The 21,949-nt window shown below is 38.3% G+C and overlaps 1 protein-coding gene across 5 annotated transcripts in view; it reads right to left on the bottom strand.

The window, feature by feature from the left end:
- Positions 1 to 21,949, bottom strand: part of ARHGAP18 (Rho GTPase activating protein 18) — a 283,705-nt gene that overhangs the window by 47,209 nt on the left and 214,547 nt on the right. The window contains exon 15 of one of the 5 annotated variants that reach the window (XR_014311940.1): positions 4,302 to 8,594. The exons of the other annotated variants lie outside the window; for them this stretch is intronic. The gene's annotated coding sequence lies outside the window, so the exon portion shown is untranslated. Of the gene's footprint in view, positions 1 to 4,301; positions 8,595 to 21,949 lie in introns of those variants that run through there. 5 annotated transcript variants of the gene reach the window in all.

Below are 21,949 nucleotides of genomic sequence, written 5' to 3'. Positions count from 1 at the left end.
GTTAATTAGACTGGAACTAAATAAAAGAAAAGTTTATTATTATTCCTCTTTCATCTAACACCGAATACTGCATCTTATATGTAATACATTGGCTAGGTGCTGGAGACATGCGGAACAAGACAAGGGGAGTCCTTTATCTCTTCCATTCTTGTGGGAGAGAGAGGTAAGTAGGGCAGTAAAATAAATAAATAAACAAACCTTGCAATAAGTGCTGAAAAGGAAACAAGAAACTAAACCAGAGAGAAACAATGGGAAGCAACTTTAGAATAAGTATTCAGGGAAGGCTCTTTTGAGCAGGTGATCCTTATGCTAATATTTAAAAATGTGAAGAGAGAATTATGTAAACTGCATATGCAAATGTGTGAGGAGGCAGAGCATCATGTTGGAAGGCAGTCCAAGCAGAAGGACTAGAAAGTGCAAAGATCCTGAGGTAGCTCAGATATCTTCTAGGGCTGGGAAGCAAATCAGTATGGAGAGAAGATAGCAAGCCAGTAGAATGATAGCATGAACTGAGTTCTGACAGTGACAGAGCCACATCAAGCAGGGTGTTATAGGCCACAGTTATGAATTTGGATACTGGTTTAGGAATGATGCAAAGTCACTGAGGACATTAAACATAGGGTCTGATTGTATTTCCACTGCTGCTCTCTGGAGATACGATTAGAGGGGCCCTGGAGTAGACAAAAGAGGATCTTGCAGTAATTCTGACAAAAAGGCAATGGTGGTTTGAAGTAAAGTTTGTTTATAGAAACAGAGAAGAGGATATATTCCAGAAAGTTCTGAAGAAGCAGTTGGTCTTACAGATAGACTGGGTACATGGTAGGTGTCTGAGGGAGTAGGGAGGGAGGGAGTATCTAAAGACAACTTTTAGGTTTCTGATTTGAATGATCATGTAGACAACCAGATGTCATTTCCTAGAATAAGGAAGACTAGGGAGGGTAACAATTAGATTGCTGTTGGCTAAAGAAAACCCAGTAATTTGCTTTAAATCTTATGAAAAATGTGTTATCTGATATAACCAAGAAGTAAGCTGGGCAGGATCCAGGTGCTGTCCTTTAAAGCTCCAAGTTTACTTCTCCGCGGTCCTCTTAGCTCTCTCCTGTTCCTTACATAGGATCTATACTCAGCCACAAAATCTGTAGCAGTTTTAGGCATCAGCATTTAGAGAGATGGGAGTGGCCATCTCAATCATTGTCTCCTTCCTAGCAGTGAAGAAAGATTTTTCTGGGAGTCTTACATTAGTCCCTACGCAGGTGTTATCTGCAGAATACGACCACCTGAACCCAGCTGTATGCAAGGAGAAAGTGATCTCCGTATCGTTTTGTATTGATCAGGATATTTCCCTGAGATTAAGGACAGAATCCTGTCTCCAAATTAAGTGAGGAAGGTGCAAATAATAAAATAAAATCAGAACCTAGTAATTTACCTAAATGTGTTGCAAATGTATGTTCACCCAAAACCTACCTAAGAATGTTTATACCAGCTTTATTCATAATTGTCAAAAATTAGAAGTAATCAAGGTATCTTTCGATGAACCAAAAAACTGTGGCATAGCCATATAATGAAATACTATTTGTCAAGGAAGGAAATGGGATCTCAAGCTATGGAAAGACAGGAAGGAATGTAAATGATTAACATTTCTTAGTGAAAGAAGCCAGTCTGAATACGGGATCCTAACTATGTGACATTCTGGAAAAGGTAAAACTATATAGACATTAAATAGATTGGTGGTTCTATTTTTAGCTTTTTGAAGAACCTCCATATTGTCTTCCATAGTGGCTGCACCAGTCTGCATTCCCACCAACAGTGCAAGAGCCTTCCCTTTTCCCCACACCCTTGTCAACACCTGTTGCTTCTTGTGTTGTTGATTTCTGCCATTCTGTCAGGTATGTGGTGATATGTCATAGTATTTTTGATTCGTATTTCCCTGATGATCAGTGATGTTGAGCATCTTCTCACGTGTCTGTTGGCTATCAGTATGCCATATTTGCACAGGTGGCTAATAGTGTCTATAATGGAGGAGGGAAAGAACTCCTGTTCCTTTTCACACATATTGAATTTGAGATGGGAAGCATCACATGAATATGTTAAGTAGACAGTTGGATGTATGAATCTGACAATAAAAGGAGAGATCTGGGTGAGATATGATGAACCTGGGAGGCAAGGACTCAAGAATTCATGGAGATCAGTAAGATCTAAGGAGAGAGAGAGGGTACCTATGACCAGGTTTAAAGAATCAACCACATTTAGAGGTTGGACATATAGGAGCTGATATCAACAAAGGAGAATGAGAAGGAACAGAAAACAAGATTCTCTGGAAGATGTGATATCAGAAGAGACAAGATAGGAGAACGTTTCAAGATACAGGTAGTGTTGATGTGTTTTTCAAAGATAAACTGAGTAGACAACTTGGTGACCTTGACAAGTGCTGCTTCTGTAGACTGGTAGAGGAAGAACAGGTTTGAACAGTGAATTGAAAACAAATTAAAGAGAGAATTCTAGTCCATTAATTTTTTCCTATTTTTCTATAAAGAGATTATTCTGTGTAGCCCTGTGTCTTGCATATAAATTTGTCCCACTCACCAAAGGAGTAAAATGAAATAAGAACATTAAATTATGTGAACATATATATGTTGACACAATTCTGATAAAAGATGCTGGCACACTGAACAAGCTTATACCACTCCATAAAAGGCACTGGTTCTCAGAGAGGTACAGCTCCAGTATCTGAGGTCAGTTGGAATTATCCAAATATAACCATATGTCAGAGTTATTTCAGAGTTTCTTTTAGAAGTGAAGGAAATATTATGGCTTGGTGAGATAGAAAAGAAACCTACCTAAAATGCTGAAGACCAGAGTTTGCTTTTCACCACTTAGATGTTTGATTTTAGGTAAATCATTTAAACTCTTTGAGCCTCATTTGCCTCATGCACAAATAATAATACCCCTCTTCTGTGCTCGACCCAAAGGTTTTGATTTTTTTTCACCCTTTATAACTCTTCTTTTCTTATATGATATTGAACAAATACTTTTCCCTAGTGGTTCTTCAATTATACTTCTTATTTTTATTCTTTTTTGCTTTTTTAAGATTCTTCTTAAAAAAAAATTTTTTTTTTTTTCTTTAAGAGAGAGAGAGAAAATGCCCATGTGAACAGGGTTGGGGAGGACCAGAGGGAGAAGAAGAGAGAATCTTAAGCAGGTTCCACACCTAGTGCAGAGCCCAATGCAGGGCTTGATCTCACAATCCTGATTAAAGTTAATTATTTAACCTGAAAGATATTCAGCCTCAAGTCTAAATTTGATTCATTAAAAAAAAAAGTCTAAATGAACTTAAAATACCTCATCTTTATCTTTTCCATCTTTTTTTCTTTTTTTTTTTTTTGTTTTTGAAGATTGTATTTATTTACTTGACAGAGAGTGAGCATGCATGAGCAGGAGGAATGGGAGCAGGAGAAACAGGCTCCCCACTCAGCAGGGAGCCAGATGAGATGTGGAACTGGATACCAGGACCCTGGGATCACGACCTGAGAGATGCTTAACCAACTGAGCCACCTAAGCACCCACATCTTTTCCATCTTATATGTTTGTTTGTTTTTTTAATAGTGTGTCATTTCAAAAAACAAAACAAAACAAAATAGTGTGTCAGTTCTACTTTATTTCCAAACTCACCAAAATTGGGTTTGGGTTTTTTTTTTTTTTTAATTGTTGTTTCGAGTTTTCTTAAATCTTTTATTATTTTTTTAAATTTATTTTAGAGAGGAGAGAGCAAACACACATGCATATGAGTTGCGGGAGGGGCAGAAGGCATCCCAAGCAGAATCCACACTGAGTGCGAAGTTCAACTTGGGGCTGGATCCCCTGCCCCAGCAGATCAGGACCTGAGTTGAAACCAAGAGTCCCACTCTCAACCAACTGAAACACCCAGGCACCTGGGTTGGTTGTTTGTTTTGTTTTGTTTTGTTTTGTAAATACCTCAGTTTTAAAACTTTTCTTTGCTTACCATTTCTTTCTGGATTCTACCTCTTCCTTCTGATTTCTTTGGTTTTTCTTATTGAGCAATATTATTTAAGTAGCTCATTCAGTGAGAGTCAACCTCTTTGTTTTTAAGTTTGCTTCCCTCTTAACATTGAATGCTAGAAGTCTAAGTTAACATTTTTTCCTCAGCACTTTGAAGATATAGTTACACCATCCTCCTTTATCAATTGTCACTGATTCCAAGTCTACTTTTATTCTGATTGGAATTCTTATAAATTTTAAATTCTTATAAATTTTCTTTCTTTTTTCTCTGGTAGTTTTAAAAATTGTTTCTTTCTTTTTTTTTTTTTATGATAATCTGTGATTTCACTACAGTGTATTTAGTGATGGTTTTGGTTTTCCTTGTGCTGTTCCTAACTCAAAGGACTGTTAAGGTATTGGAAAACTTTCTTGCAATTTGGGGAAATTCTCTAACATGTATCTTTATTGCCTTTTTCTAAATTCTTCTATTCTCTCCATTTGAATTTTGCTTATTAAACTATAATCTTTCATTTTATTTTCCATAGCTCAACCTGTCTTTCCTACTTCTATGGACATATCCAGGCTTTTGAAAACCTACAACTTACAAAATCTGGGAGTTTTTTAAAGGATGGCTATAAGGGATGTCTGGGTGACTCAGTGAGTTAAGCATCTGACTCTTGGTTTTGGCTCAGGCCATGATCTCAGGGTCATGGGCTAGAGGCCCACATTGGCTTTGTGCTCAGCAGGAAGTCTGCTCTAAGATTCTCTCCCTCTGTCCCCTCCCCTGCTTGCATTCTCTCTCTCAAAAAAATCAATAAATCTTTAAAAAAGTAATAAAGGAAGAATACAAAATATGAATAGAAAATTAGACATGAAATGAATTTTTTAATGAGAAAGATAAAATACAAATTACAAATTGTAACAAGTATATTGGAATAAATGCTATAAATAAAACATACTCTAAAAATCTATAGTTTGTATATTAACTGATGGAGTACCTCCATAATACCTGTTTTCTCCTTCATTTTTGGATACATATTCTTCTATGACAATAATTATATCATATTTTTTTCAATTGAGGAAGTAGATATTTTGGGCTTGAAAGACAGCAATATATTCCACCCCAAAATAGTCCACTTCGGTACATTCATTATTCTGAATTAAAGTTATTTAAGAAATAGCCAGTGTAAGAACTGATACTCTGACTCTCCTTTTTTTCCTTAAAGGAGGAAATAAATCTCCCTTGTGAGGGTACCCTTCTTATACCACCAGAGTAAAGGGCATTCTTCTCACCAGAGAGAGGGAATCCACGGCTGAAAAAAGTCTATAAACAGAACTGTTGCTTCACTAGTTCGCTGCCCTAAGCCCAATCCCCATTGTTTTGCCAATTTTTCATAAATGTATTGTTTCTCTGCCCCAAAGGTATGAAAGCTGCCTGCTTTGGTCATTTTGGGGAGTCTCATGTTTTTATGGGCTCCTGTATGTATGCAATTAAATTTGGGGATTTTTCCCCTGTTACTCTATTTTTATGTCAATTTAATTATTAGACTGGCCAAAGAACCTAGAAGAGAAGATTTTGTTCCTACTGTTCGTTCTCTAGTTTGAGTCTTATTATTGATAATGTGTCTTTAAGGGCCACAATTCATCATTGGTAATATCTGTGTTTAAGATTACTATCAAATTTGGGGAAAGCCTCTAGGAAGTTACTTTCATATATAAACTATAAAAACACCTTCTGACTCTAGATGTATAAAACCTCATTCTTGGTTTGGGGCCTGAGAAGATGCCAGAATAGGAGGACACTAAGTGCACCCTGCCTCATAAATATACCTAGATAACTTCCACAACAATGCAACTAACCCAGGAAATACCCAAGAACTGGAAGGAGAGACTCTCCACATTTAAACCAAGAGAGGAGACCACATGGAAAATGATAGGAAAGGCAGAAACTCAGGAATCAAACTCCCTGTAAGATTAACCACAAACAGGAGGACTACCACAACGTGGAGAAGGGAGAGAAACAGACACCATGCCAAGCACCCAAGACAATAAGAACCTACACTGGGAAGACAAGTTCCCATAACTCTGGCTTTGCAAACCAGTGGGCCTTAAGGCCATGAGTTTTTACAATCACTGGGGCCTAAATCTGGTACTTTGAAAATCATCAGGATGGGCTCTGGGAGACTGGAGGGTGATAGGAAACTGAGTCCTTGCCATTAAAGAGGTAGCATAACAAACAACCTCACTGAGATATAGCACAGAAACCCAGTTTGAGAAGTGCCTGGGATAAACCAGAAAGTGTATTTATTAATCTCAGAATGTGCACTGGAGGAATAGTGATCTTTAGGAGACCTTTCCAAGAACAACAGAGTTCATGGTCACCATGTCTCTTCCTCCAACCCCCAACTCCCCATCCCTAGCCTAGATACTAGGACACCTACAGAAACCAGCGAACACTTCCCACCTAGCTTACTAACACCACATCCCCTGCTCAAACACTCTCCTATGGATTTGCCTCATCCAACCTGACCCACTGTTCAGGAGTTCCTCCAAAGTGGTGTCTGATGTGTCTCATTCTTTAAGCAGCCCCAGTAGTGGCCAGCACCACTCCAAAAGTGACTCTCACCTTGGGGAAAGAGGAAGATAACCACACACACTGGCTCAACTCTAGCCCTAACAGTCGTCTGGGGGCATGTATATGATTTGACTACCAGTCCCACCCACCAACAAAAACCTCACAGTGGGAAGAATAAAGACCCCTGTTGTTTGGAATCACAGACAGACTGAGGACAGACATTGGATCCGTGGGCCCTCCCCACCAATGAAAGCCTCTCAAGGAACAATACAGCAAGAGTGCCTTGCAGTTGAGTATAAGTGCATTTCCAACAAAGAGACTGAGGGCAGGCATCTGGTCTGACCCAATTACAAACCAAAGTGGCCCCAGATTGACCCCTTAATAGCACAAAAAACAAACCATGCCCATAAGAAACAAAGAGGGCCATTGCAGCTGACTGGACTAAAGGCAAGTGCAAGTCAACCACAACAATAGTGCATATGCAACACATGCAGGAGATACCCCTCAAGCTCCAGGGTCTGGTGAAGAGGCAACATTGCACTACAGGAGCTCTTCTTCATAAGGCCACTACTATCAAGACCAGGAAACATAGCTGACTTTCCCAATACACAGAAACAAACACAGTGAGCTGGACAAAATAAGGAGACAGAGGAATTATTCCCAATTGAAGGGAAAAAAAAAAGACAAAAATCATACTAGAGCTAAATGAAGTGGAAATAAACCATATGCCTGATACAGAATTCAAAGTAATGGTCATAAAAATACTGGGCTTGAGAAAATATTGGAGGATCTCAGTGAAATCTTCAACAAAGAGATAGAAAATATTAAAAAGAACCAATCAGAGATAAAGAATTAAATAACTGAAATTAAAAATACAGTAAAGGGAATAAATAGTAGACTAGAGGAAGCAGAAAAATGGATGAGATAACTGGGAAGACAGAGTAATAGAAAGCAACTAAGAGAAGCACCTGGATGGCTCAGTGGGTTAAGCCTCTACTTTTGGCTCAGGTCATGATCTCAGGGTCCTGGGATCGACCCCTGCATCAGACTCCCTGTTCAGCAGGGAGACTGCTCCCACCGCCCCAGCTCTGTCTGCCTCTCTGCCTACTTGTGATCTCTGTCTGTCAAATAAATAAATAAAGTCTTAAAAAAAAAAAAAAGAAAGGAAAGCCACGAAGATGAGCTGCAAATAGAAAAAATAATAGAATAGGTTATGGGAACTCAGAGACATCACCAGGCATAATAACATTTGCATCACAGGGATTCCAGAAAGAAAACAGAAAAGGTCACAGAAAATTTATTTGAGCAAGTAATAGCTGAAAACTTCCTTAAACTGAGGGGAATAAAGCAAACCACCCAAATCCAAGAAGCACAGATAGTGTTCAACATAATTAACCCAAGGAGATCATACCAAGACATACAGTAATTTAAATGGCAAAAAGTAGTGACAAAGAGAGAATTTTTAAAGTAGTAGGAGAAAATAGTTACAACAGAAACTCCCTAGGCTATCAGCTAATTTCCAGCAGCAACATTGTAGGCTAGGAGGGAGTGGCATGATATTTTCAATGTGCTAAAAGGAAAAAAACCTCCAACCAACAATGTTATATCCAGCAAGACTATCATTCAGAATAGCAGGAGAGATAAGTAATTTTCCAGACAAACAAAAGTTGGATTTATCACTACCAAACCAGGCTTATAAGAAACATTAAAGCGGACTCTTTGGATGAAAATAAGAGGTCATAATCAGGAGCAAAAAAAATTAAGAAAAGAAAAAAAAAATTAAGAAAGGAAAAAAATTCACAGGTACATACAAACATCATAAAAGTAGTAGATTAATCACTTATAAAACTCATGGAGAGGCACCTAGATGGTTCAGTCAGTTAACCATCTGACTCTTGACTTTGGCTCAGGTAGTGATCTCATGGTCATAGATTGGGCCCTATGTTGGGTTCCCTGCTGGGTGTGGAGCCTGCTTAAGATTCTCTCTCTTCCTCTCCCTCTGCTCCCCACCAATGCTTACGCTCTAAAAAAACAAAACAAAAAATTGGTAAGGTGGTCAAAGTACAAAAGCAGGAAAATCAATTATAATATTCAAGGAATTCACAAAATAAATGGATATAAAATATGACATCATTGCATGCAGTATGGAGGAAGGAGTAAATATTTAATGCTTTTGGAATTGGTTCAAACTTAAGAACACATCATCCTAATATAGACTGCTATAATCATTGGATGTTACATATAAGCTTAATGTTAACCACAAAACAAAAACCTTTAACAGAGATGCAAGCAATAAATAGAAAGGAATCTAAGCACATTGCTAAAGAAAGCCATCAAACCACAAGGGAAGAGAACAAGAGAAGAAAGAAACAGGTAAGGAAACAAACAACTAAGTAACAAAATGGCAATAACTATATACCTACCAATAATTAATTTGAATGTAAATGAGCTAAATTCTTCAATCAAAAGACATAGGGTGACTAACTGGCTAAAAAGCAAGATCCATGTGTTTTGTGTGTGTGTGTGTTTTTTTTAAGATTTTATTTATTTATTTGAGAGAGAGAGAGCATGAGCTGGGAGAGGGGCAAAGAGAGAAGGAGAAGCAGACTCCCTGCTGAGCAAGGAGCCCGACGCAGTGCTCAATCCTAGGACCTCAGATCATGACCTAAGTCAAAGGCAGACACTTAACTGACTGAGCCACTCAGAAGCCCCAAAACTTGTTTATATGTTGCCGAGAAAAGATTCATTTCAGTCCTAAAGATGCCTGGAGATTGAAAGTGAAGGGATGGAGAAACATTTTTCATGCAAATGAAAATGTAAAGAAAGCTGGGATAGCAATACTTACATCAGAAAAAAATAGATACTAAAACAAAGATTGTTAACAAGAGACAAAGAAGTAAACTACATAATCATAAAGGGAACAACCTAACAATAAAATATAGCAATTATAAATATTTATGCACCCGACATATAAACATCCAAATACATAGTGAAACTATTAATAGACATAAAGGATGAAATCAGCAGTAATACAATAATACTAGAGGACATTAACAACACACTTACATCAATGGATAGGTCATCAAGTTAGAAAATCAACAAGGAAACAGTGACTTTGAATGACACATTGGACCAGATGGATCTAAGAAATATATTCAAAACATTTCATCCCAATACATAAGAATACACATTCTTTTCAAGTGCACATGGAACAGTCTCCAAAATAGATCACATGTTAGGCCATAAAATAAGTCTCAACAAATTCAAACAGACTGAAATTATGGCATACACCTTTTCCAACCACACTGATAATGAAACTAGAAATCAATCACAAGGCATAAATCTGGAAATAGGACCAATACATGGAGATTAAATAACATGCTACCAAACAATGAATGGATCAACCAAGAAATCAAACAGGAAATCAAAAAAATAATACATGGAGACAAATGAAAATTAAAATACAATTGCCCAAAATATTTGGATGAAACAAAGGCAGTTCTAAGAGAGAAGTTTGTAGCAATCAGGTATGAAAAATTATATGACAACAAATTGGACAACCTAGAAAAAAATGGATAAACTACTAGAAATATAGAGCCTACCAAAACTGAAGGTTGAAGAAATAGAAATTTAAAGGCTGATTACAAGCAAAGAAATTGAATCAGTAATTAAAAAACTCCCAACAAAACAAAGGTTCAGGTTCAGATGGCTTCACAGGTGAATTGTACCAAACATTTAAAGAAATGTTCTTAAACTATTCTAAAAATAAAAAAGGAAGGAAAACTTCTAAATTCATTCTATGAGGGCAGCATTACACTGATACCAAAACCAGATAAAGACACCACAAGAAAAGAGAACTATAGGCAATATCTCTGATGAATGTAGATACAAAAATCCTCAACAAAATATTAGCAAGCCAAAACCCAAAAAACATTTTAAAAAATCATTCACCACAATCAAGAGGGATTTGTTACCAGGATGCAGGTGGTTCAATATTCCCAAATCAATCAACATGGTACATCTCATCCAAGAGAAAAGATAAAATCCATATGATCATTTCAACAGATGCAGAAAAAGCATTTGACAAAGTACAACTCCATTTTTGATAAAAATTCTCAACAAAGTAGGTTTAGAGCGAACATACCTCAACATAATAAAGGCCATATATGAAAAACCCACACCTTACAACATACTCAGTGGTGAGAAACTGAGAACTTTCCCACTAAGGTCCAGAAGAAGGATGTCCGTTCTCACCACTTCTATTCAACATACTACTGGAAATCCTAGCCACAATAATCAGACAGGAAAGAGGAATAAAAGATGTCCAAGTTTATAAGGAAAATGTACAACTTTCACTATATGTAAATGACATGATACTTCATGTAGATAATCCTAAAAAAAAAAAAAAAAAGGAAAGAAAATCCTAAAGACCAACAAAAGCTGCTGGAACTGATAAAGGAATCCAGTAAAGTTGCAGGATACAAAATCAATGTACATTGCATTTCCACACTAATAATGAAGCAGCCAAAAGAAAAAGTAAAAAAAAAAACCCCACTTAAAACTGCACCAAAAATAATAAAATATCTAGGAATAAACTTAACCCAAGAAGGTGAAAGACCTATATTCCAAAAACTATGAAACACTGATTAAAGAAATTGAAGATGATGAAAAGAAATGGAAAGATGTTCCATGCTCATGGGTTGGGAAAAAAAACATACTGTTTAAATGTCTATATTATCCAGAGCAATCTACAGAGTTAAGGCAATCCCTATCAAAATACCAACAGCATTTTCCACAGAACTCTGAACAAACAATTCTAAAATTCATATGAAACCACAAAATACCCTGAATAGCCAAAGCAATCTTGAAAAAGAAACATAAAACTGAAGGTATCACAATTCCAGACTTTATTACAAAGCTTCAGTAATGAAAAGTCAGAGAAAGATGAATACCATATGATTTCACTCCTGTAGAATTTAAGAAACTAACAAAGCAAAAAGAGAAAAAAACAAAAAACAAAAAGAACCCAGACCTTAAATACAGAAAAATGGTTTTCAAGGGAAGGTGGGGGCGGGGGGGTGGAATAGGTGAAGTAGCTGAACGGGGTTGATGAGCCCTGAGTAATGTATAGAATTAGTACATCATTATACAACGTACATCTGAAACTAATAAAACACGGTATGTTAATTATGCTTGAATAAGAATACAAGAAATGGAAACCTTGTTTTAGTACCTCAGTAACAGGGGCTATAGGACATTTTCCTATCATAAAAAAACCACTAGCCTTGCCTTTCTGTGACACGATGCCTGGTATTTTGTCCTAGTGGTAGTAAAGTATTCCTAGAAGCTGTTCCTTCCTTAAGATCCTCACAGTAATGTAGCAACACAGAGAAGTTACTGTACACCACATAAATACATCCCACCAAACACAAACCAAATATCCCCAAGTCAACTTTCCCACAGATATACATAGCTGTCCCAGTGCTACCCAACATGCAGAATGCGGGACAGGGATGCAGAAGAATGGAAAGACACAACAGTCTTAACCAATTATAGTTTAAAATCCCACTTTTGCTAATTTTATATAAACCTGTAGCAATGTAAACAGATAGCTAAGAAAAGACATATTTCTCCCATGTAAGGAGAGAGATTACAGTACCATTATTTCATGATAAATTTGGTAGAGTTTATGTATTTCCCATTTCTTTATCTCCTTCCATCATATTCTAATTTCTTCACTTCTCATTTGCATTTCATCAGTTTTCTTTTTGTTGGAGTTAAGGTACCATTTATCCCATTGCTTCACTTTTTCATTTCAATTTCTCACTTCAATTTTTCATTTAAGTTTTTTTCAATTTTTTAATTTCTAAAATTTCCATTTTGTTGTTCTCATACTTTCTCCTAATTTTCCTAATTTTTATTTACCTTTTAAGGATTTATTTATTTATTTATTTATTTGAGAGAGAGAGAACATGAGAGCAGGGAAAGGGGAACAGGGAGAGAGAGAAAGAGAATCCCAAGCTGACTCCAAGCTTAGCTCAGGAGCTCAAGGACCTCAGGAGCTCTCAGGACCCCAAGATCATGAACTGAGTCAAAACCATGAGTCATATGCTTAACGAAGTCACCCAGGCACCCCATTCCCTTAATTTTTAAAAAACAGTATCCTATGGTCATCTTATACATTCAATTTCTTCTTCTGTATTTCTAAGCATTTAAAGATATTTATATTTTAATTTATTCCAAGTTTCCCTAATATCTATAATTCCTTGAGTGGGAATGCTCCCAACTTCTGTGCCACTTAACATCAGGACGGTAAAGTACCTTAAGTGTTTTTAGTTTTGGACCATGTGCCCATCATGAGAGTCTTATGTGCCCTGGCTTATTGGAGACATCCCCATGAGGCAGTTCTGTTTATCTTTGTGAACAGAGCTCAGAGCTCACTCTACCACATATGTTGCCTGAAGCCTCAGGCCATCTCTGCACTGGTATTGCAACCCATTCCCCTTGTTGCAAATAGATACGGCACAATTTGACCATTTCAGCAAATAGAAGATTTGGGGGGTAAATGCTGCTATCTTCCTATAGATGGAGGTAGGTAGCAGCTGATACCACACATGACTGCAAACATACACCACATGTATGTAACCTCAATCACTGATGGTGTGTCACCAAGAAAGCAAGTCCTGAACCAAATTCTGCTCACCAGCCCACCCACAAAAAGAAGGAAAACATTTATTATCTAGGAAGTACAAAAATAGTTATATGCTTGTCGTCTTTGCTTTGTAGCACCTTGCATGAAAAGCTTGCTTTAATAGAGAAACAATATTTTCATGGCAAAACCACCTAGACTTATAGTCAGATGAGATGACTAGATCCCATGAACTGCTGGAACTTAAACTGATGGGCTGTAGACCTCAAGGACTACAATAATTGTAGAAATCTCCTGAGCTATCTGAAGTTTTATACTTTGAACCTTCACAATGTTCCTAATCAAACACGTCGGTCTTGAATATGGCTCATTTTGCCAATTAAGAAATTATTTCTAACACCGCTTAAACTAATAACCCTTCTGGTAAATAATTTGATACTATTTGAAATGCTAAGCACCCACAGGTAACAGTACGGATTCTTGATGAAGGTACTTCAAATACGGACAAGCCATACCCATCTCTGTATTTGTTGACTTCAGTCTTCATATTGCAGAATAGGACCTAGAAATGGTCATCAGCACCTCCTAGGATCACATTGCAAGAGCATCCTGACTACTTTCAGCCTGAGAATTCCAATGTTCAACACTCCTCTTAAATGTGGTATAAAGTACCAAGTAACCTGGTGTAAGGCAAACATAATCAAGGAAAACATGACTCTTAAAGCACAGAGATAGACATTCTAATTCTGTTTACATGATTGCAAAGATTTCCAGCAGCTATTTGGCTGATGTTAACATTTTAATCACCCATTGTGTTCTTACACATGTGCACAGTGTTCGAGGTAGGGTTCCTCCATACTGTACTTCTATGATTCATCTTTCATACCTAAATTCCAGGTTTCATGCATTCTTTTTACATTTAATCTTACAACTTTCCCTACATAATATCCATGGAGTTTTGGTTTTTTTTTTTTTTTAGAATATTCATTCTGCCATCTGGGTGAACAGATGGATGGATGGATAAAACATCTAACATTACTCCACTCAGTAGACCATGTTTTACAGTCAGCAATGCTGTCCTAAAATTATTTCAAGCTCTGGATCCTGCTTCTATTATTTCCCTGTCATTGCCCCACTTTCTCTCTTTTTGGATATTAAAAGTAGTCACCACAAGTAGCCAAGAAAACTGCAATGAAGAGAAAAGCTTACCATGAAGAAATAGTAATTTATGAAGTGGTGCCCTAGTGGCCTGGATTATTACAGACTCCCAGGGAGCCTACCTCCCTTTGGGGCAGCAGCATATGCAGTAGGAGAAGCTGATTCAATGCATTTCTGATTCTGCATCCTCTCCTGATACAGGGTGTGCTATAACCAACTCTGCTAAGGGATCAAGTTTCATGGAACATGTAATGATATCACAGCAGGACCTGAGCAAACAACAAATATTAGAGGTAGCTAGGGAAAGCAAACAATTATGGAAAGTTAAGGATCAGAGAGAGTTCCTAAGGCAGAAAATTCTTCCTGTTTCAGGCTTGAGTCTAGGGAAACATAAATACAATGGTTATTGTACAGCTGTCCAACAGTAATGGACTTTGGTCACTACCAGCCTGGGAATATGTGTACCAGGCAATCTTAAAAGTAATTCAGTTGATTATTAGTCCCTGAACTCATCCTATCATTCTAGGTTAAATAATAATAGTAATAATAATAATTTCAAGTCTTGCATGTAGTAAGCTTTTAAAAAATTTTTACACTCTAATTCCTAGAAAAATAAAATGTGATAAGGGATACAGTATCAGATTACCCATCACTCAGAAGCTCTTGAGGGATTAGTGTTATTCTGTTGGGTATCTGAGACCAGTTTCTATTAAATGAATTATCCCCCTAGAGATAAGTTTAACAGGTGTTAAAGACTTCATTTTTTTATTCAGTGATGTTTTCTTGAAACTTTAAGGTCTCTTGTGTTTGTATTGAAACTCTAAAATTAGTTATATTTCCTAATTGTCCTAAATAAAAATTAGCTATAAAACCTACTAGAGTTCTCTTTCTTTTCATTTCATATTTACTTTTTCATATAATGAAGATCTGTTTGTTAGTTTTCTGGTGATATTTATTCCATACTTTCTCTTAATAAAGTGAACATTCAGAATGAGAAAAGAAATCACTACAGATTTTAAAAATGCTCACAAAACCAAATGCTGTAAAGAATACAACATTATTATTAACTGGCAATAAGGTTATCATTTCTTTTTTAGTTTTCTTCATTTTGATTGCCTTTTTCTTTCATAAAATCTATACATAGCTTAAAATTGACCATGTTTTTAGGTGCTGATGCACCATTTGTCAATTGTCTATTTGTCTATTGCTACACGCTGACCAACTCCCTCATGGTTCCTAGTTCATGTCTGAAAGATGCTAGTTGAATTCTCTTCTAAGCAAAAAGGAAATCACTTCTTCTGCCTTCATTCTGGATTATGTTCTTCATCCTCTTTAGGATTAGTGAAAGCAAAGAAGCTGAAAAATCAATCCTTGTGTGCAGATCAGAGGAGCCCAAATCAAATAGAACGCGAAGCTCCAGTTCTGATGGCCTTGTTGCTATCCCTCCCAGGGTGCTGTATTACACAGTGAGAACATGGTGCCTGAGCCATGGGACCTCCTGCTGTGGCAAACATCTGCACCTGCAGGTTTCTTATCAGGGTAGTAATGACTATGGCTGCACTGTTTTGTGGGCATAGGAATGTATCAGAGCAGGGTACATGGAGGTGGGATCTTTAGCTCAGAAGATGACAGACCAGCCAATCTACCACATCTGCCAAAGAAGAGGTCCCTTTCCTCAGTAGATGATGAAGTATAGGTTCTGATTTGATTTCAATTGACTAGAGTCCTATTAAAAAGACTAGATTTCAGTTTTCCTGTGTTAAGACTAAATGCCTTTTTCTTTTGTGTTAAGAAATATACGCAGAAGACAAATAAATACAAAAACTGTGCTGACCTAAATAACTATTTGCCTCATCTTCTACAGATGTAATTTGAAGGAGCTGATAAAGAAACTAGAGTCCCTTAGAGGCCTCCGTGTAATTACAAAGGAAACACTACAGAAAGCTAAAATGGCAAATATATTTAAGGTAATTCCCTGTGAATAGACTTTGGCCGCCACCATCCATTTTATTATTGCTTTTCTAAATTGCTTTCTTGCTGTTCTCTACCAGAGCCTCAGATCAATCTCTGGGTATTGTTGTGAGGGCTTGTCCAAAGTAATGACACCTGGCACAGAGCTGTAATTGTTTTATGTGCAGGGCATGTTAGGCTGTGCACTAAGTCTTTTTCTTCATTAAGAGACTTTGAATCTCATAGTTGGCTCTAAGCACAAAAGAGGGCACCTTGCAGCAAACATTTTAGTTTAAATAGAATTTTCTCCAGAAAGCAGGGAGCACAGGGTCACCCTCACTCAGAGAATGAGAGGTGGTAGGGAGATATCTAGAGCACAGTGTGAGTAATCAATATATTACCTCTCAGCGCCAAATCCACACGTCCTTCCATGCTCTGCAATAACAGAGGCGATTTCTGCAGCTCTCTCTCCATTGCCAGCTGGCCCAGCGTTTGTCAAGAGAGTGATGCTGGACAAGGCAGATGCTTCTCTGCCTGGTTTACAGTCCTGAGTGTGTAGGGCTCCTGCAGTGTGGGTGATTTTCTCAGCAACGCCTGTAGGCCAGCAGCAAGTGACCTCTTTACTGGCACACCCCCCTCAGACATGTCCATGATCGTTGGTCTCACTGAGGCTGGATTTTCAGCACCTCCCCCTGCCCCAGGCAGTTTCCTAGGGGAGAGCCTTAGCACCTCTCCAAGAACAGCTTCCCCGCACATACCCCTGGATAGACTTCACAGAAGAGGGTTGGCAGACATGGCTTCTCCCCTTAAACAGCTCTCCCAGACCACTACAGTCTACAGAGTTCTGAGGCATAGCACCACTGCCATGAGGACGGCTTCTCCCAGCACCCCAGAGAGAATACGTCTAAGGAACTTCACATACCCACTGAGCCACGACAGCGCCCTCTCCAGGAATGTCTGCATCTCCACCCTGGGAAACATGGCATTCCGCTGGGGTGCTCCACCTCAATGCGAGGAGTGATGCTATTGCTACCATCTGCTATTCTTGTATTTCTTAGCATTCTCTTGGCTCGGGTTTGCCAATCCCCCATTACTGAAATCCCCTGTTAATTCTTTATGTTGAATTTTCTCTATTCAATTTGTTTTCTGTTTCCTGTTGGACTCTGGCTGATACAGTCCCTCAGAAGGGCTTCTCAGAAGAAGAGTAGCTTCACCCCTGGCATTTCTGTCCCATGTACCCATCTTCCTAACAACACCCTTGCTTCCATTGACTGCCCTCAGCAAATGGTGATAACTGGCCTACACCCATTGAATGCTAGCCTCCTAGAGACTCCTACCTCCCTCACTCCAAGTTTCCCCACATCTCTGCCATCTTAGACACATCTACGGTTGGTAAGAAGAATCACTTTAATTTCTACATGAAATGTACTTAGGTAAAACCTGTACTCTGACCTTTAAAAAATTCACAACTTGATATTTTATAGCAGATACTTGAATAGAACTCTGACTTGATCAATATTGCAAATTGCCAAGTTAGTGAAAGTCCTGGGAAATCATGCCAAGAAACAGCAGAAATCTGTTCATAATGTGAAGGTCAGTCAAGAATTTCTGAATTGCATTGGACAGTATCACAATCAAAGTAACCTGATCTTGACACTGTAATCCATCTCTGCCCTCGCTCACAGAAAATCAGTGCTCATTATGTCATTTTCCACTGCATGACCAGAACAGTGACAAATTGACTTCCCATGATGACTATAAATAAAAGAAATACATGGTAAAACTCTAGTCTAACAGTCTAGAGATAAGTAAGACATTACAGTTAGAGGTTCTAGGAAAAAAAAAACTACGATTATGTCTTTGGTCTGATACCCCTAGTGGCCTTTATTTTCTTGGCCCAAATAAAAATATGCTCTGATTATTCCTATAGTTGTAGGTAACTTTTTTTTTAGCTTCAGGTGTACATCACCATGATTTGATATTTTTATACATTACAAAATGATTCCCACAATAAGTCTAGTTACCATCTGTCACCATACATAGTTATTGCATTGTTGTTGACTATATTCCCCATGCTGTATATTACATCCTTACGACTTATTTATTTTATGAATTTTGTAACTCTTCATCTCCTTTACCCATTTTGTCTGCGTCCCAACCCCTCTCTACTTGGGCAACCAGTAGTTAGTTGCTGGTATCTATGAGTCTGTCTCTGTTTTCTTTTTTCTTTTTTTTTAATTTTCACATTTAAGTGAAATAATAAAGTATTTGTCTTTCTATGTATCACTTAATTTCACTTAGCAAAGTACCCTCCAGGTCCATTTATGTTGTCACAGATAACAAGATTTCATCCTTTTTTATGGCTGAGTAATATTCCATGATATATGCTGTACCATCTCTTTATCCATTCATCCACCAATATACACTTATGTTACTCCCATATCTAGGCTAGCTATTGTAAGTAATGATGCAATAAATGTGGGGGTGCATGTATGCTTCATATTTCAGGTCACTTCAATCTTAGCTAAAAAAATCATCTGAAAAATTAAAATCTAGGCATAAAATATGAAGCAAACAATGGATATTTGTCCAAAAGCAGAAATACATGACCAGATTCTGTTCCCCAAGCATGCCACAAAAGGTGCAGAGTAGAGCTGGGTGTTTATATTTGAAATTCATTCATTTAAGAGTATGGCACAAGATCTGGTTCCTGAAGTCTACACAGATACTATACTGAGGCTTGGCCTTGACAGTGTTTAGAAAAAAAAGTTTCATTTTTAAGTCTGTTATATTCTTATTGATCCCCAATTCAATTCACCTCAGGCACGTCAGGCTCTTCACACTTCTCTCCCTGCCCAAGGGCCCACAGGGAGGCATCCCACCTGACACAATTGCGAAGGGCACCATTTATAGAAGATTCACTTGAGTGCCCCTGGAATGGCAGAGGGACTAAAGCAGTCTCACAGAGGGGATAATGGTAATGGAAGGCAAAGAAGAACAATCTAGAAATTACCCATTCAGACACATACTTCCATGGAAGGCGACAGATTCCCCCTCCTATTAACCATCTACTTCCCTATATCTAGGACTTCATTTCTACAAATCCCTTTGAATAGGGCTGTTCAGTTGGCAAATCTAATCCCCTCTCCTTCCAGATAGCAGTATTGAGAAGCAGCCATTTTGTCATCCTCCCAGCAGAAACCATTTCTACCAGAAGGGAGAAGGAAAAAACTGTGTGAATGGGGGCAGCAACTCACAAAAACAATAGCCCCTGAACAAAGGCGTGCCCGTTCCTGTCTTTGTTCCTTCTCCCTGCTTTCTCAAAAATCCGCCGTCCTTCATACCACAGCTTGCTGGCCCTCTGGTCCAAACAACCTAGTATCTGTACCTCTTAAAGAGTAACTTCCCATTTCCCCCTCTCCCCAGTCCCTGGCAATCACCGTTCTCCTTTGTCTCAATACATTTGACTATTCTAGGGCTCTTAACACTTTCAGATTCCACCTCATACAGGGGGAAGGAGCCAGTGAGTGCTTGTATTTTTGTGGCTGTCTTACCACAGTGCCTTCAGGCTCATCCATGTTGTGTCATGTGTCGGAATCTCCTTTGTTTTTAAGGCTGAATAATATTGCCTTTCATATGTGTACCGTATTTTGTTCATCCATTCATCTGTTCACGTACACGTTGGTTGCTTCCACCTTTTGGCTCTTGTCATCAATGCCACAGTGAACATGGGAGCACAGATCTCTCTTCACGACTCTGCTTTTGATTCTTTGGGGTATATGCCTCCAAGTGGCACTGGTGCTTCATAGTGTTTGTTGTATTCTTTGGCAAAACTATAATTATGATGAAATCTTGACCTTCTTTCACTTCCTAATTTAATCCTGCACTCATGCAGCTGTTCCTTACTGCCGAAAAATAACCCCATCAATGTCTCTCAATTCATGACGAAACATTAACATGAATAACCATCATGGTTTGCTCAGGATGATCCCAGTTTTAGCACTGACAGTCTAGGTCCCAGGAATCCCCTGAGACCTGGGCAAACTGGGACAGTGGGTCATCCAACCAGAAAAGGACTCCTTAGGGACCTTGCAATCCCACAGTACCTCTTTCGTCCATTCACTTTCCTGCTCTGCTGTTGACTATTTCACAACTACACACTCACACTGCCTAAACTTCCAACACTTCCTCTCTCTCCTCACTTTCAACTGATGACCTGGGTTCCCACTGCTTCACTAGAACCTTTCCTAGGTTCTAGGAAAGAACCTATCATCCAGAAAAGAACTTCCCAGATTTCTACCACCACCACCTTCCCACTGGCCGGCATGTGCACTCACATCCATTAACTTCCCTCCTAGTATTCCCAAGGAATACTTGTTCCTCCATTCCTGAACTTCTCCACAGCCAGTCCCTCTCCAACTACATCCCATTCCTTCCCATCTAGCCGTTTTGTGAACTATATCCCATTCTTTCTGTTAGAAGATAAACCGAAGCACATTAAAAATTTTAGGAATTTTTGAGCAAACATTGATTCTAGCTGAGCAGCATCATACTGGCAGTGGAAAAGCACTCTTGAGGAGAGCCAGGGGCAAAGATTTTATAGAGAACACAATCAAAGCAAGGAGATTATTTGATTGGTTATATTTTAAACTACAACATTATTTGGGAAAGCCTGGTTAGCTGCTTGTGAGTGGTTGTTATTCACCCTGAGGCATTTATAGGAAGTGACTCTGGTCTAGGTTTTGGCTTGCTTACATAGGCTACCAAGGTAGTAAAGTTGCCTTGGTCTTATGGCCTTTCATTTGCTTGCTTTAAAACTTCTCAGTTCATTGCTGGAAAATATGTCTCCAACAATTCTCCCCCTACCTGTACCATCAATTTCTCTGTTACTGGGTCATTTCCTTTCTGTTATTTCTCCCATGTTTAAAAAACAAAAGAAAAAAAAAATACTTTCCCTTGGCCCACTTCTCTTTCCCATGACTCTTATCTTCTTTACAAGCAAAATTCTCTGAACGTATTTTCACATATCTCCTCTAATTCTTCTCTTCATCTCTCTTAAACCATCTTCAACCCAGCTTTCCTCCCTGCCTGCTATTAAATCTCTTCTTGTCAAGATCACCAACGATCTCCATGTTGATAAGTTCAATGATTAACTGTCAGTTCTCCTGTTAACATTTGATAGGTTACATCTGATAGGGTAACATAGTTGTTACACTTTTTCATATGGCTTTAGGGTGCCTCTCCCTGAATTTCTTCCATCTGTTTCATTTTTCCTTGACTTCTTAAAAGCTGAAGTGTTCTGGGTCTATTTTTGGCTCTCATCTCTTTTCAACCATACTCAGTTCCTTTGGTGATCACACTCAGTCTCCTGGCTATAAAGATGCTGATGACTCAAATTTACACCTTCAGGCCAGACCTCGCTCCTGAATTTCAGATTCACATGTCTTAACTGCCTAACATCTCCACTTGGAAGATAACAGAAGTCTCAAAAATAACATATTCCAAACTCAAACATGATTTCTACCACTTTATTCCCCTACTTTCTCTCCCTGAAGTCTTCCCTGTGTTAAATGATGGCAAATGTATCATCCCCAGATTCCCAAGCCATAATCTTTGGAAGC

The sequence above is a fragment of the Mustela nivalis genome (assembly GCF_964662115.1).
Source record: "Mustela nivalis genome assembly, chromosome: 5".
NCBI lineage: Eukaryota > Metazoa > Chordata > Mammalia > Carnivora > Mustelidae > Mustela > Mustela nivalis.
Note: the sequence above shows the minus strand (reverse complement) of the source record. Positions and strands in the feature narration are given on the sequence as shown.